The 12,732-nt window shown below is 39.3% G+C and overlaps 1 long non-coding RNA gene across 1 annotated transcript; it reads right to left on the bottom strand.

Annotated features, from left to right (window-relative positions):
• Positions 1 to 4,419: 4,419 nt before the first annotated feature.
• LOC130914949 (uncharacterized) lies at positions 4,420 to 10,022 on the bottom strand. Its single transcript, XR_009063026.1, has 3 exons — positions 9,758 to 10,022; positions 4,639 to 9,072; positions 4,420 to 4,562 (listed from the first exon to the last, which is right to left on the bottom strand). It is a non-coding gene; the product is annotated as an uncharacterized LOC130914949 (long non-coding RNA).
• Positions 10,023 to 12,732: the final 2,710 nt, after the last annotated feature.

The following is a 12,732-nucleotide window of genomic DNA, read 5'->3' as shown; positions in this document are numbered from 1 at the left end:
TGGCGTTCAAAAAGTCTTTTTTCAAACTTGAGTCTTGAAAAAGAGGGGGTCGTTTTATAATCAGGGCCGACTTATATTCGGGCCAATACGGTAATTACCTTCGTTTTATGGCTGGGATGAAACAAAAGTGGTTACGCGACGTCTGTAAACGGGGGTTTCCAGGGTAAAATGGACAAATTAAAAATAGTTCGGGGGCTTAATGCGCCATGAATCTGCTATGGCAGCATATAGACATATTGTTCTATCAAACACACCAGTTCTTTTGTCTTAAAATACAGCAGTTTATTTTAAAGAGGAGTGCAAGAGCAGAAACTGCTTTTTAAGTCTTGTCTGTGTTTTCCGCCATATACTGTAGCTGTAAAGGGAGTAAGCTTGTACTAATTCAGATACGGCATGTCTTTGTATGATGTGAAACAGTTGTTTTCTAAATTACAAGTAACAAAAGGATCCTCCTGTACTTCTTCATATTTAGATGGAAGATGATGTGGTCTTTATGTTACAGAACTGTGAAAGTAGCAGGTCTAGTAACTGCCAGTGACTGATTGGCGTAATAGAAGTTGTGTTTAATTGAGGCCCACAGGCAGCTACAAGCTGTTATTGAACTCTAAAAGAGAGAAACATTTAGCTCGTCAATTTCCCACATTGTTGACTTTCATAAGGGATGCCTTTCCTGATGTGTTTGGATTCATTCTCTTGTACAGGTTAGGTTGCTGTAAAGATTGTAATAGTACTTAAGATGAATAAGTGCTACTACTGGAGATGATTTTTGTTGTGGAGTGTGTTTAGTGACAAATATTGTGTACGCTGTGGTCTATTGATTTCTCCATTACCTTCAGCCTACTAAACAACAAGGCGAATGACTGCTAATGCACTTGTCATTACCATTCAACTTGCTAAACAAGGTCTCTGTTGGCCATCCTCTCTCAATTATCCCCAAGGACGAACAGTTGTTCACAATTCTCTATAGTCTACCTTGTTTAAAAAGAAGCATTAAGATATATGAATCAGAAAAAGACAGACATTTGACCATTTTTGTGAATCTGCTACTTCTCTATAGTAAAAAAAAATGGTAATACAGTAGGTTATGTACTTCATCCCACTTATACTCCAAAGGTTAATACACTACTTAACATAACATACTGTAAGTTGGACAAGCTTTTACAAAATATAATTTGCGTTACTGTGTGCACAACAGTATTTGCAATTTTTTCTGGTTATCATAAAGAGTCAACTTATGAGGCAGGCATGAAAATGGGTCAGGGTTAAAAAGGTGAGAAGGGTGTGGAGGAAATATGTTCCGGTACACTGTACACCCCAACAAAATATTGAGCTCTGTCGACCCACACTGTGTTTCAGCAGGGCCGTGCAGAGACCGGTGGAGGGGCGGGTGCTCGTAGATCAAAAGGGGCACATGAACAAGTATTTAACCCTTGAGAGTCGAAGGTCGCGCCGGCGCGTCCTCAGCGCACGTCGTCTTTGAAGCGCCCTCGCGTTTTAATTACGTCACCCACATGCTGTTGGTTGGTCTCGTTTTAAAGTGCGGAAGTTGCGGTTTACTCTCGTTGTTATTTGAAGTCAATCGACCAACTAAAACGTGAGATATTGTCATTTAAGTTTTATAGTTTTATTGTCCTCTCAAAAAAACATTAAAACGCTGCATGGATAATTTGTTTATGTCTATATTTCCATCATTTCTTGTCCTTTTTCAAAACGGAAGCTCCATGAAAAAAACACAAATCAAACGAACCCTTTCGAAGTCACAGTGGAAGCACAACATGCGTTTTTTTTTTAAATAAATATAACTGCCGTGCGAGGTTCCACCGAACGAGAGGGAGGAGTGTTCTGAAGCAGCGAGGTGGCGACCGACGGCTGTTTGAATCGAGCGAGTGAGCGACTTTGTGTGACTTTGAGAATGAACGGATAACTAAATTTAGCGCAAGCAATTGTGCTTTTTGATCAACGTGAGGAAGAGGATGGTCCAAATTCGTCATCATCGTCTTCTTCGGAAGAGTCCTCGAGTGAAGATAGTGACGGATTTGAACACGTGGGTGACGCCATCGACAAGCAGAGGTAAGCCAACCCACTTTTTTTTTTTTTTATGCTGCTGAAAAAGTTTCTTTTGAAAGTTTCTTTTGATATTGCAAGACAAAGTTAATTTTGATGCAATATAAGTGTGTGTTTGTGTATATAATAATAAAATGTGCATATCGGATCAAAGTATAATTTGTGGTCTTCCTTCTATATGAAGATTAGGGATGTAGCACATATTCAGCTATGGTATTCTTTCTATTGTCATACATATAGATTTCCATTATTATTTATTTCTGTATATATTTTTATTTTATACTTTATTATTTTCATAAATACTGACTTTTTTTTCATGTACATTTATAGTGACAATGAAAGTAAAGTGAAATGAAATGGAAGGGTGGAAAGAGGACCGACACCCCATGGAAGTGGGGGCTGTGTGATGTAGCCCTGTGTCTAATTCCAGGACGAAACTGCTTTTCGGAGTGGCATGCCTGAAAAAATTTTAACTTATTTATTGTAAATATTTTTGAAAATACTTTTTTTTCCCAATGTTATATATATATTTTTTCCCCACAATCAGTCTTCTCAATTTGTGTATATAAATGTGTGTTCAAGAAGCTTGATTGTGTGTACATAGTTTTCATCAGGTGATGGGCCGCAATACCTAAACTCATATAGAGATGGCCTCTAAACACTTTTTGTGTTAGATGGTATATTTTTTCACTGTTCTTCACTGTTTGGTCTGCTGTATATAACCTGTTTTGACTAGAGCATGTATAAAGGCAAAAAACGCCTATGGCTATACCTGTTGTTTATGTTGAATTGTCAAATATAAGTCTATTTATTCTAAGTTTTTTTGGTTGAATGTTCATCCTAACATGTTGAATAAATATTACAAAGTTTCAAAACGGTTCGTTACGCATGTTTGGTTGTCAATTGGACATCAATATTAAAAATTTTGACAAAACGATTTTGGAATTTTTGGTCTTTTTGGGCCCAAAATGATGATTTATAATTGGTCAGTGAAGGAAACAACAGTTTGGACATGAAGTTCAAGGTGTCACAAAAAAAGGGACCAAACCAGGCCATCGTAAACAATTCTTTCTTTGAAATATAAAGGCAACTTCAAAGGCATGCAAAATAAGACAAAATAGGCCCAGACCTTAAAGGGTTAATACACCTTAAAACAACATAACTTCAATTTTAACCAGCTTTAGATAATAATTGGCTGCGACTGTGACATACTTTAATTGGGAGGGGGCAACAGTGAATAGAAATCAAAACTGTCATCAACACTTTCTGGCTGTGACTCGGTCAGTCTGCCTATTTTCTTCCTTCAACCTCTGCATCACAACTTCCTTCCTCAACTTGTTCATCTGAGAACAAACCACATCAGATGGTCACTGAGCCACCAACAGCACAGTTTTCTTAAAACTATTATTTCATTATTATCCATACTTAACAACTCTAGCACCTAATGATTAATAAAGCAATGACATAAAATCTTATAGAAAAATAACATTGTAATTGTGTTTATAATTGTATTTAATACCCGACTATCCTTGCAAACTTGTTCTTACCAGGTCTGCTATTCACCCAGCTGATGAGGTATCCACTGCCTTTAGCAGCCTCATCTAACTCCTTTTTTTATCCCTCAATCTCCCTTCACTACGAGGCATGTCTATGTAATGAAATATAAATATTTAAAAAAACAAAAAAAACAGACTCCCCGGTGGCTTTTAGTTTTAAAGCTTTCTTAATTTCTTTCTCTCTCAATAACGATGGAGGTAGATTTGTGTTTTTATTATTCAATCAAAAAACAAAGTTACTTCTATCAAAAACAAAGTTGCTTCAATCAAAATACAGTATATACTTTTAATCCCCAAAAAGTCACTTCAATAAAAAAATTGTTTTTGATTGCAAAAATAAATTTGAGACAAAAAAAGCATTTGAAAACTATTTTTCTTGATTGAAACAAATTTTTCCGTTGAAGTAATGTTGTTTTGTGTTTGGGCCACATTTTGGCTAGGACATTTGTGTCTTTATTATTCAATCAAATAAGAAAATAAAAGATATAATAATTGAATAGAATAAAAAGAAAAACTTTGCACATGAGTCAATCACCGTTTAACAAAGCCTGAGAGGGTTTGAGTAGACTCACTATGAAGCATTTAATAAAGCCAAGCATTTTCTTACTACTTTATTCTTGTTTAAAAATAATTCGGTGGGGCAGTTACATGTTTAAAACCTATCATAATTCTTACATTTTGAATTGCTTGAAAACCATTTATAAATGATACTTTGGTGGAAAAAAGTGAAAAAACATGTCTTATTGATATGTATCTTTTTTTCAGTGTAAAATCTGAATAAATACATTGAACACGCACAAAAAAAGTTGATTTGGACCAAAATGCGAGCCGGAAACAGATGAAGTGTGAAGTGGTATTTATTGTACAAGGACAAAGTGCTGAGCGGCTGGTGGGTTGAGTGATCAATGGCTGTGGCTGTGAGGGCTTTGATGGGTGGGTGTCCTGATGGCAAAAAACAGAATAAGTTAAAAGTTCAAAGACAAGAGTCACAAACTACAAGCTTAGTTGGCCGATGTACCAATGGTGACTGGCAGAATCATCTGGCACCTGCTTGCTGTCCAGGCCGATCCTTATGAGCAGTGTTGATTGATGATGAGCTTCAGGTGCGCTCCCAGGTGAGCCAAGATTGGAGTGATTCCAGACATCAAAAACAGGAAGTGTTATACCAATAAAAGCCAGCAGAGGGGAGTGTGGGCAAGGACCACCACATTTAGCAGACACTCTAGGGTTCTTTTTTACCTCTCTGAGTATTCTGTACTGAACTCTTGGCGTCATCTTTGATGGATGGCCACACCTGGGAGAGAAGCAACAGTGCCAAACTCTCTTTATTTGTAGACAACTTCTAAGACTGTCGATTGATGAAAATCCGAACTTTTAGAGATGGGTTTTGTATCCTTTCCCAGCTTTTTACAAATCAACAATCCTTGATTGCAGGTCTTCAGACAGCTCTTTTGACCGAGTCATGATGCACATCAGAAAATGCTTCTCATCAAGACAATTCTTACCTGGTGTGTGTTTTATAGTGGGCAGGGCAGAAATTCCAAAAAGTTCAGATACTTTTTTATACCACTGTAATTAATCTACTAAATCATTTCCAAAGAAGTGGTTAGACATGTAGTCTCTTCCGTGTTTCCCCAGATTAGCTCTGAACCACCAAGGAGGCATTCAGGAGGCAATCAAACTAGTTTCTTGAGCAACCTCCCATCAGTGAAGAAGGGCAGCAGCTCTACTGTAATGCCCTCCCATAACCAGTCTTCTCACCCTATTTCCAAAAAAGAGAGCATTCAGACACCATTTATTACTGTTTTGACTACACATTTACAGGGGTTCGACACAAAATGGAAACATCTAGCATATTGGCATCATAATCATTGAACATACTGTAATTGTTAAACAATGGCATTGAGAACATTCTAATGAAGTTGAGCATCTTGTATGGCCGGCACAATCCCCCAACGTTAACATTTTTTAACAATTATCGTCAGTTTTAGAGATTCAATTAAGACGTCGATTTCCACCGCCACCGTCTCTAAAAGAGTTAGAGGGTATTCTAACTGAAGAATGGCTTAAAATTCCTTTGGTAACAATCCACAAGTTGTATGAATCAATACCCCAGAGAATTTAGGCTGTAATTGTCCCAAAAAGTTATTCACAGACTAGTTGACAAAGGGCAGTACCAGTGGCGGAACAAACGTGAACAGGGTCCGGGTGCAATGAGCATAAACGGGACTCCCGAACGGGGTTGGGGTGCCAGTGGAAAATTATTCGCGGGTCACACTATCGCAGTCTCCTCAAGACTATCGTCCAGTGGGTGTGCGTGTGTGGGGGTGCGTGAGTTGGGTGCGAGTGGAATTATTTTGCGGACCCCTCCAGACAAGCGGGTAAACTGCTGGGTGATATATTTTGACACTTAAAGTGCATATGACAACAAAAAGCATGTTTATTACATATTTCACGCGGTATTTTATGCTCCCGAATGAAATGGACCGTTTGGATGTGTGTGAAAGCGATCGTTTTATTTTTTTCAATTTTTTGAATCCCGCACCATGAAAATGAATAACTTCCTGTTTAGAGGACAAATTCAAATGTGACGTCAGCCGGGTCTGCATCTCACAATACATTGTTGCTTTATAGCATGCAGATGGACTGCGGATTCAGCTGATTTCTTGGATTAGTTTATTTCTTTTTCGTATCACGACAGCCAAATGTGGTACAGAAAATTGTTGCTGCACCATGGAGAGGCGTGTAAGCCTTTTTGGGTTTCAAAAGGTTCCGATTCACCGCGGATACTGGCCAAAACAAGCCCTACTACTGTGGGATCATTGGACTTACGAGGAAGTGAGTAAATATCATATTTTGTATTATGTCAAATACTGGGATAATGGCACACGTTTTAATATCGAGGTGGCTTGCATTTTGTACCTGATTGTCCACCGAGAATGCCACTCGACCGACGACCGGCGGCTTGTCGCACACCCCCCTCGGACCTTTGCGTGCCTCCCGGGAGAGAGCTATAGACCCCAATCACGTGACATCACAACTCCGCCCCCCTGACTGGTGCCGCCATATTGTCCGTCAGCTCATCGTGTTTACATATTACCGCTATTTACATTCCTCCTATTACTGCGTGTTTTTCTGCTTGTCTAAGGAATCACCGCCTAGTAAACGATCCCAAAAACCTTCCTGACAATCGTTAACATTGATTAATCAAAATGGTGACGAGATATGTGGCGGTTGGTTGCAGTAACAGAGAAGATAAAAGGTCATTTTAGTAGTGGCTGTGTGCCCATTGTTAAAAGGGCAAATCTCGAAAGCAGCACGGTTTGTCCATGATGCGTTTGTGTCGACAGCCTTTAGACAGCGGCGAAAACATCAATATGATGCCAACACGATTGTAGACATCATCAGACGGAGACTATGAAGCTCGTCGCCACGGTCGCGCAGCAAGAAGGTGAGCGCGACAACAAGTGTTGTGCCGAAAAATAGCCGCCCTGCGTGAAATGTCCCCCCTGACGGGAGCGCCCACACGGAAACGACTTTCTTGTACCATGAATATGTATTATTTTACTTTGCTTGAACTAATAAATGTCATACCTGTGTGATTGTCATTGGGATATGGTCGTGAAAACCTGTAGACCAGGGGTGTCCAAACTTTTTGCAAAGGGGGCCAGATTTGGTGTGGTAAGAATGTGGGGGGCCGACCTTGGCTGACGTCCTTTACGTAGAACAATATATTTAAGCAAATTTTAGCAAGCCAATCTGTGTCTCACATTTGCTTTATTATTATTATTTTTATTGAATAATTTCAAGAATCTCGCAACTAGCCCTTGTGGCGTTCGACTCTCAGGAAATTGCTGCTGTGAAATTAAACTACCTTCAAGTTGCTTCAGTTTCTCGCTTCGTATCTTCCCTGTAATCTTGTCGTACATGTCAAGTTCAAGTTTGGTGATATTGCCTCACATTGAACTCTTTAAAAACAGCGACTGTCTCTTTGCAAATGAGGCAGACACAGTTGTTGTGTATTTTAGTGAAGAAATATTCCAATTTCCACCTATCCTTGAAGCGTCGGCCGTAGCAGTCAACTTTTTTTTTTGGTTGATTGTTGCCATTTTAGAAAATTGGAAGTCAAGCGTCACAGGGGGTAACGTTGCTTAAAGTGCTGCTGCCTTTTAGTGGGTAAATGAGGAGCAGCATTTAATGTGTAAGCTACTTCATATACTGGTAGCAGTACTGCTGACCAATTTATTAAGTCTGTGTGCGGGCCAGACATTATTGGTCTTATGACAGAGGCTGGGGGCCGGATAAAATTTGACCAAGGGCCGCATTTGGCCCCCGGGCCGCACTTTGGATATGTCTGCTGTAGACTAATACATTTCTGTTCAAAGATGGTTATGTGGTCCAGTCCACGATTTGTTACTAAAATACATTACTAAAATTTTGTGTAATTTAATTATCTAAAACTGATCTTACAGTTGTAAATCCATTACTGTAATGCGCACGTCAATAAAGCATTACAAATAAGCGCTCCCGGCAGGGGGAACATTACACGCGGGCCAGCTATTTTTCGGCACACACCGGCCCGTTGTCGATCAAATTTCATTTTACAATCATGACAACGGTGACGCTCAGCAGACCAAATGTCGGTTCATATTCGGGCCGGTGCCGATTTTGGGTACCCGACTCCTCATCTTGACATAAACTGGAGTATGATGGGAAATTTTGTGGTCTCAGGACGAGCTCTGACGCACGGGATGGGACCGGACGGGAGGGAACATCGGTTTGGGCATCAAATATGGACCTGGCGACTGGAACGACCAAAGCTTTTCCAAATAACGGCTTTTATGCAACTCATCCAATGAGTTTACAGCGGCTAAAAGCACCGGGGCTTCTATAATTTGCAAGTGAATCCACCTTTACAAACTACGATCATTGACAATATGACACACAATGACGGACAATATGGCGGCACAATACAGCGAGCACGTGATTGTGTGACGTTGGTGATTGGGGTCTATACTCGGCTTATTGCCCTCTTGTGTGCCCGGTGTTCTGTTAAATTTTCAACACTATCAGAAATTGTACCTTTGCGTTAAAAATGGCCACGAATACAGAGATTACAAAGTAAACACTGCAAACTTTTTAAAATAAAAGACTATTTACTTACCTACTTACTTACGTTTAATTATGGACGGACATGTAGAAAAGTTCTCCTTAGACACATCGTGCCATGTTGCTGCACAACAACTGCATGCTGCTTTCTCACTGTTTAAGTCTTCGCCGTGTAGTAGAGCATTATATTCGTGTTGACCATGTGGCAGCTATGTGCCCCTCCGACGTCGGCCGGTTTGTCCAGCTGCTTCCCCAGCAAACGAGCTCTCCTGCCTGCAGCAGGGGAGCGAGTCCGACGAGCTGTAAATTGCTCGCCGCCGCCGTGTGATATGATCCTGGGTAGCTTTGTGTGATTGAAAAGATTGAAAGACAAATTTCTCGTTATCTGCGCTTTGCCAAATTGTTGTATATAGTGGAATCGTCTCAAAATATGATTCTAATTCACATAATAATGCTATTTAACACTTTTTTTATCCTGTCGTAGGCACTTTAAACACTATATCACAGCTCGGTGCCCCATCTTACTTTTCTGTTTGACCTTGCCCTCGCCCACTTTAAGCCCGCAAACTGGGCCCCTTCGAGGCCTGGGTGCGGTCACATAAAACCCCCCTAAATTCTGCCCCTGGGCAGTACTAACCTGAGTTTTAAAAAATATTACTGACTACTAACTTAACTGGAAACAACTGGAAACTTACTGTTGTCAATATAAACTAAACTGCTACATTTAATTGAAGGGCTAAAAACTACCGTAATTTCCCGAATATAAGGCGCACCCGCGTATGATGCGCACCCCAAATTTACTTGTAAAATCTAGGGAAAATTATTGTACCCGTTTATAACGCGCACCCTAATTTTAGCACCAATAAATAGAAGAATACAAGAAAACAGAGCTCGTGTACAGATACAGAGATGTCATTTTACTGACTGGTGAAACACAGCACAAGCATAGCACATTGGTAGTTCAAAACATTACCGTAAACTGACAATATTTACGGTAATAATATGATTTGACAATTTCTCCAACTTACCAGAATCTAGGAGAAAACAAAACGGATGTGACTTTTCTTTTAAAGGCTGGTGTATAACTTGCTCGTTTCCTCATGATGAATAAATGTTTCTTCCATGGATTGATACGGTAAAATGAAAGTCAGAACGTAAGTCGGAAATCCGTGAGTGCTCATCACTGTCAACACGACAGTCACCAAAGGAACTATTGTAATTTGGGTTTGAGTTTCACGAGGGACCGATATAGTTGACGGACACAGGAAGTTACATTTGTTATGGTCCGAATTGCGGAGCTGCAATAAACGTCGACTCAAATGAGTTCAAGAAACTAAATTCTGTGCTTAATGAAGAGTGAAAAAAGCAGAATTTAACACAGACGAAATCATTCGGCCGATTAGAGTGAAGTATTACCGAAACAAAATGGTGACGTCACGTACCGTAATGGTCGGCAACGGGTCGCCGCATACGTTTCTTCAACACAACGTGGCCGTGTCAATGAAAAAAAATCGGTTTATATATATATGTAATACATATATATTTCTGTCTCCATCCATGTACCCATTTATAATGCGCACCATGAGTTTACAAGTTGATTTTGGGGAAAAAAAGTGCGCGTTATATTCGGGAAATTACGGTAATACTCTAGGACCACCATTATATTTGTAAATCCTGAAAAGATTTCCAGTTTATATTCAACTGTATTTTTTCACATTATAATTCACACAAAACATGGAAAAGGTTCAATAGGGTTTAACTGGGGTGCACAAACTTTATTTCCAGCATATGTAGAAAATGAAAGCGAGACCACATGCATGTATTTACCTTCATTGGCAGCTCAAGATATCGAGGAGAGTAAATGTGGTCAAAGAAACAAAATATGTTTTTTTTATATCCCAAGGGGACAATCATTACCACACACTACAAAGGCAGACTATTTAAATCCTTGCTCCTATTGAAGGCTGATTGATATTGACTGAAGATGAGAGGTAAAAAAGAAAGGAAGAAAGGCAGGAGAAACAAAAGCCAAGATAGACGCTGGGAGAAAACGTAGAGAAGAATAAGTGGACGGATAGACAGAAAGAGGGTGACAGAAAGAACAAGACGGGTATTGAGAAAGATGGAGAAGAGGAGGTTCTTTTGGGGTGCACTGGGCTGTGAGACAGGCCCATTCACTGTGATCTAAACACTGCGTCCCACTGCGCATCGGCGCTCTCACCCAGGCAGCCAACACTGGCCGCAGACTCAAAGTTAACCAGTCAACTTCATTACAGTGCAGGGGGCGTGTACAGACCTGCCACACCAAAGCGATCATGCCAGCCAGCCAAGAATATTAATTGCTTTTAAATGAAGTGGAAGTCTCTTTATTGGGTGTCTGGTGTTGGTTGTTATCTGTGGGGCTGCAAAAGCCCCATTGCTCTTTGGTGTTGCCGCCTTTGAAAGCAAAACTGACTCTTGATGAGGTCATTGATCAGCATGGGCTGTATACTCCCAGTGGGTTTTTGTGTGTCCTGCCCCTTTAACTACCCCTTTTGTGTTCTGTCCATTGAGTCTTCAATGCATGCCGGTCAATAAACATATTTGTTAATGATGTTTCCTCCCAAGAGTCGATTCAGATCAAAGCATTTTGTTGCACTGTGTACTCTGATGTGCAGTTATCATGTAACTTTGAATGAGAGGTGCTCAAGTATTAAGACTGAAATCTTAACTACACGGCAGATTCAATATGTTACATATAAAGGCATGCCTTTAAAGTGTTGGCAACCCTCTATTCATTAAAGAAAAACCCAAGTGAGGAAAATTATTTGATTGCATTAAGTGTATCTTTATTTGTTTTGGGGCCTTTTCATGAGATAGTTAATTTTTAAACACTTTCAACAAATTAAAAACAATGTCTAATTTTATTTGAATAATTTTCTGAATGTCTAAAAAAAAAAAAAATTCTATAAGCACTTTGTTTTTTTGTTGTTTTTTTTCATTAGCAACACTTTTAAGCACGTGTGCGTCAAAATCTCTGTCCTTAGCTCCTTCCAACAGATTCCAAATAGGTAGAATAACAGAAAAACAGAACATTGCAAATGATTCTCATTTATTAAACGTGAATCAAATAACACAGCCGCACACAGGAAAAGTGGAACATTATTCTTTGAGCATATTTATTAGCCCGAGATAATGTTTGAGCCATCATACACTTTTTTTTTTTTTTAGTCTGTCATGTGGTTGCACTCAAAGGAACAACAAGGCGCTTCAAAGTTTTGGTTTACACAATGGCTGTCAAGTGTGACTTGGGTGACAGTATTTGGACTCACTCTTAGCAAACCTAGAGAGGTAATCATTCACGCATTCAGGACATAGTGACTGTCAGGTTTGGCTACAAACCACAATGAGTTTCCCAATGCAAACGCCATGCACCAATTAAAAAACATAGCAAATATACTGGACTGTCTCAGAAAATTAGAATACACAATATTCTAATTTTTTGAGACAGTCCTGTGTATATATACAGGACTGTCTCAGGAAATTAGAATACACAATATTCTAATTTCCTGACTGTCTTCAAAAATTAGAATATTGTGTATTCTAATTTTCTGAGACAGTCCAGTAGTGAAAACAAGGCAGCACAGAGAACATGGGTGAACACAAATAAAGAATGAAATAAAAAACAAAGAAAAAATGTCAAAGTGGAAAAAATGTAGTACCTATGTAACTAAATTTGGTAAAAGAAGCCAAAACAGACACTCAAAGAAAACAAATCAAGTTAAATCACTAACTCAGACCTACAAATGGTACAAAATGGAACCCGCAAGACAGACTTTCTATAAAACTGAGACATGAAAAAAAAGTTTGCACATTGGATTGATTAAATGGAAAATGCTAAGCAGGTGTGCAACAAGAAGATAAATCCATCTACGTGATTTGAAACACAAAACACAAACTAGTTATTAGTGCTGTGGTCTTTTCAAATTTAGATACAAATAAAGTAACCAATGCGCAAGATTGT

This window comes from Corythoichthys intestinalis, chromosome 4 (assembly GCF_030265065.1).
Source record: "Corythoichthys intestinalis isolate RoL2023-P3 chromosome 4, ASM3026506v1, whole genome shotgun sequence".
Lineage (NCBI taxonomy): Eukaryota > Metazoa > Chordata > Actinopteri > Syngnathiformes > Syngnathidae > Corythoichthys > Corythoichthys intestinalis.
Note: the sequence above shows the minus strand (reverse complement) of the source record. Positions and strands in the feature narration are given on the sequence as shown.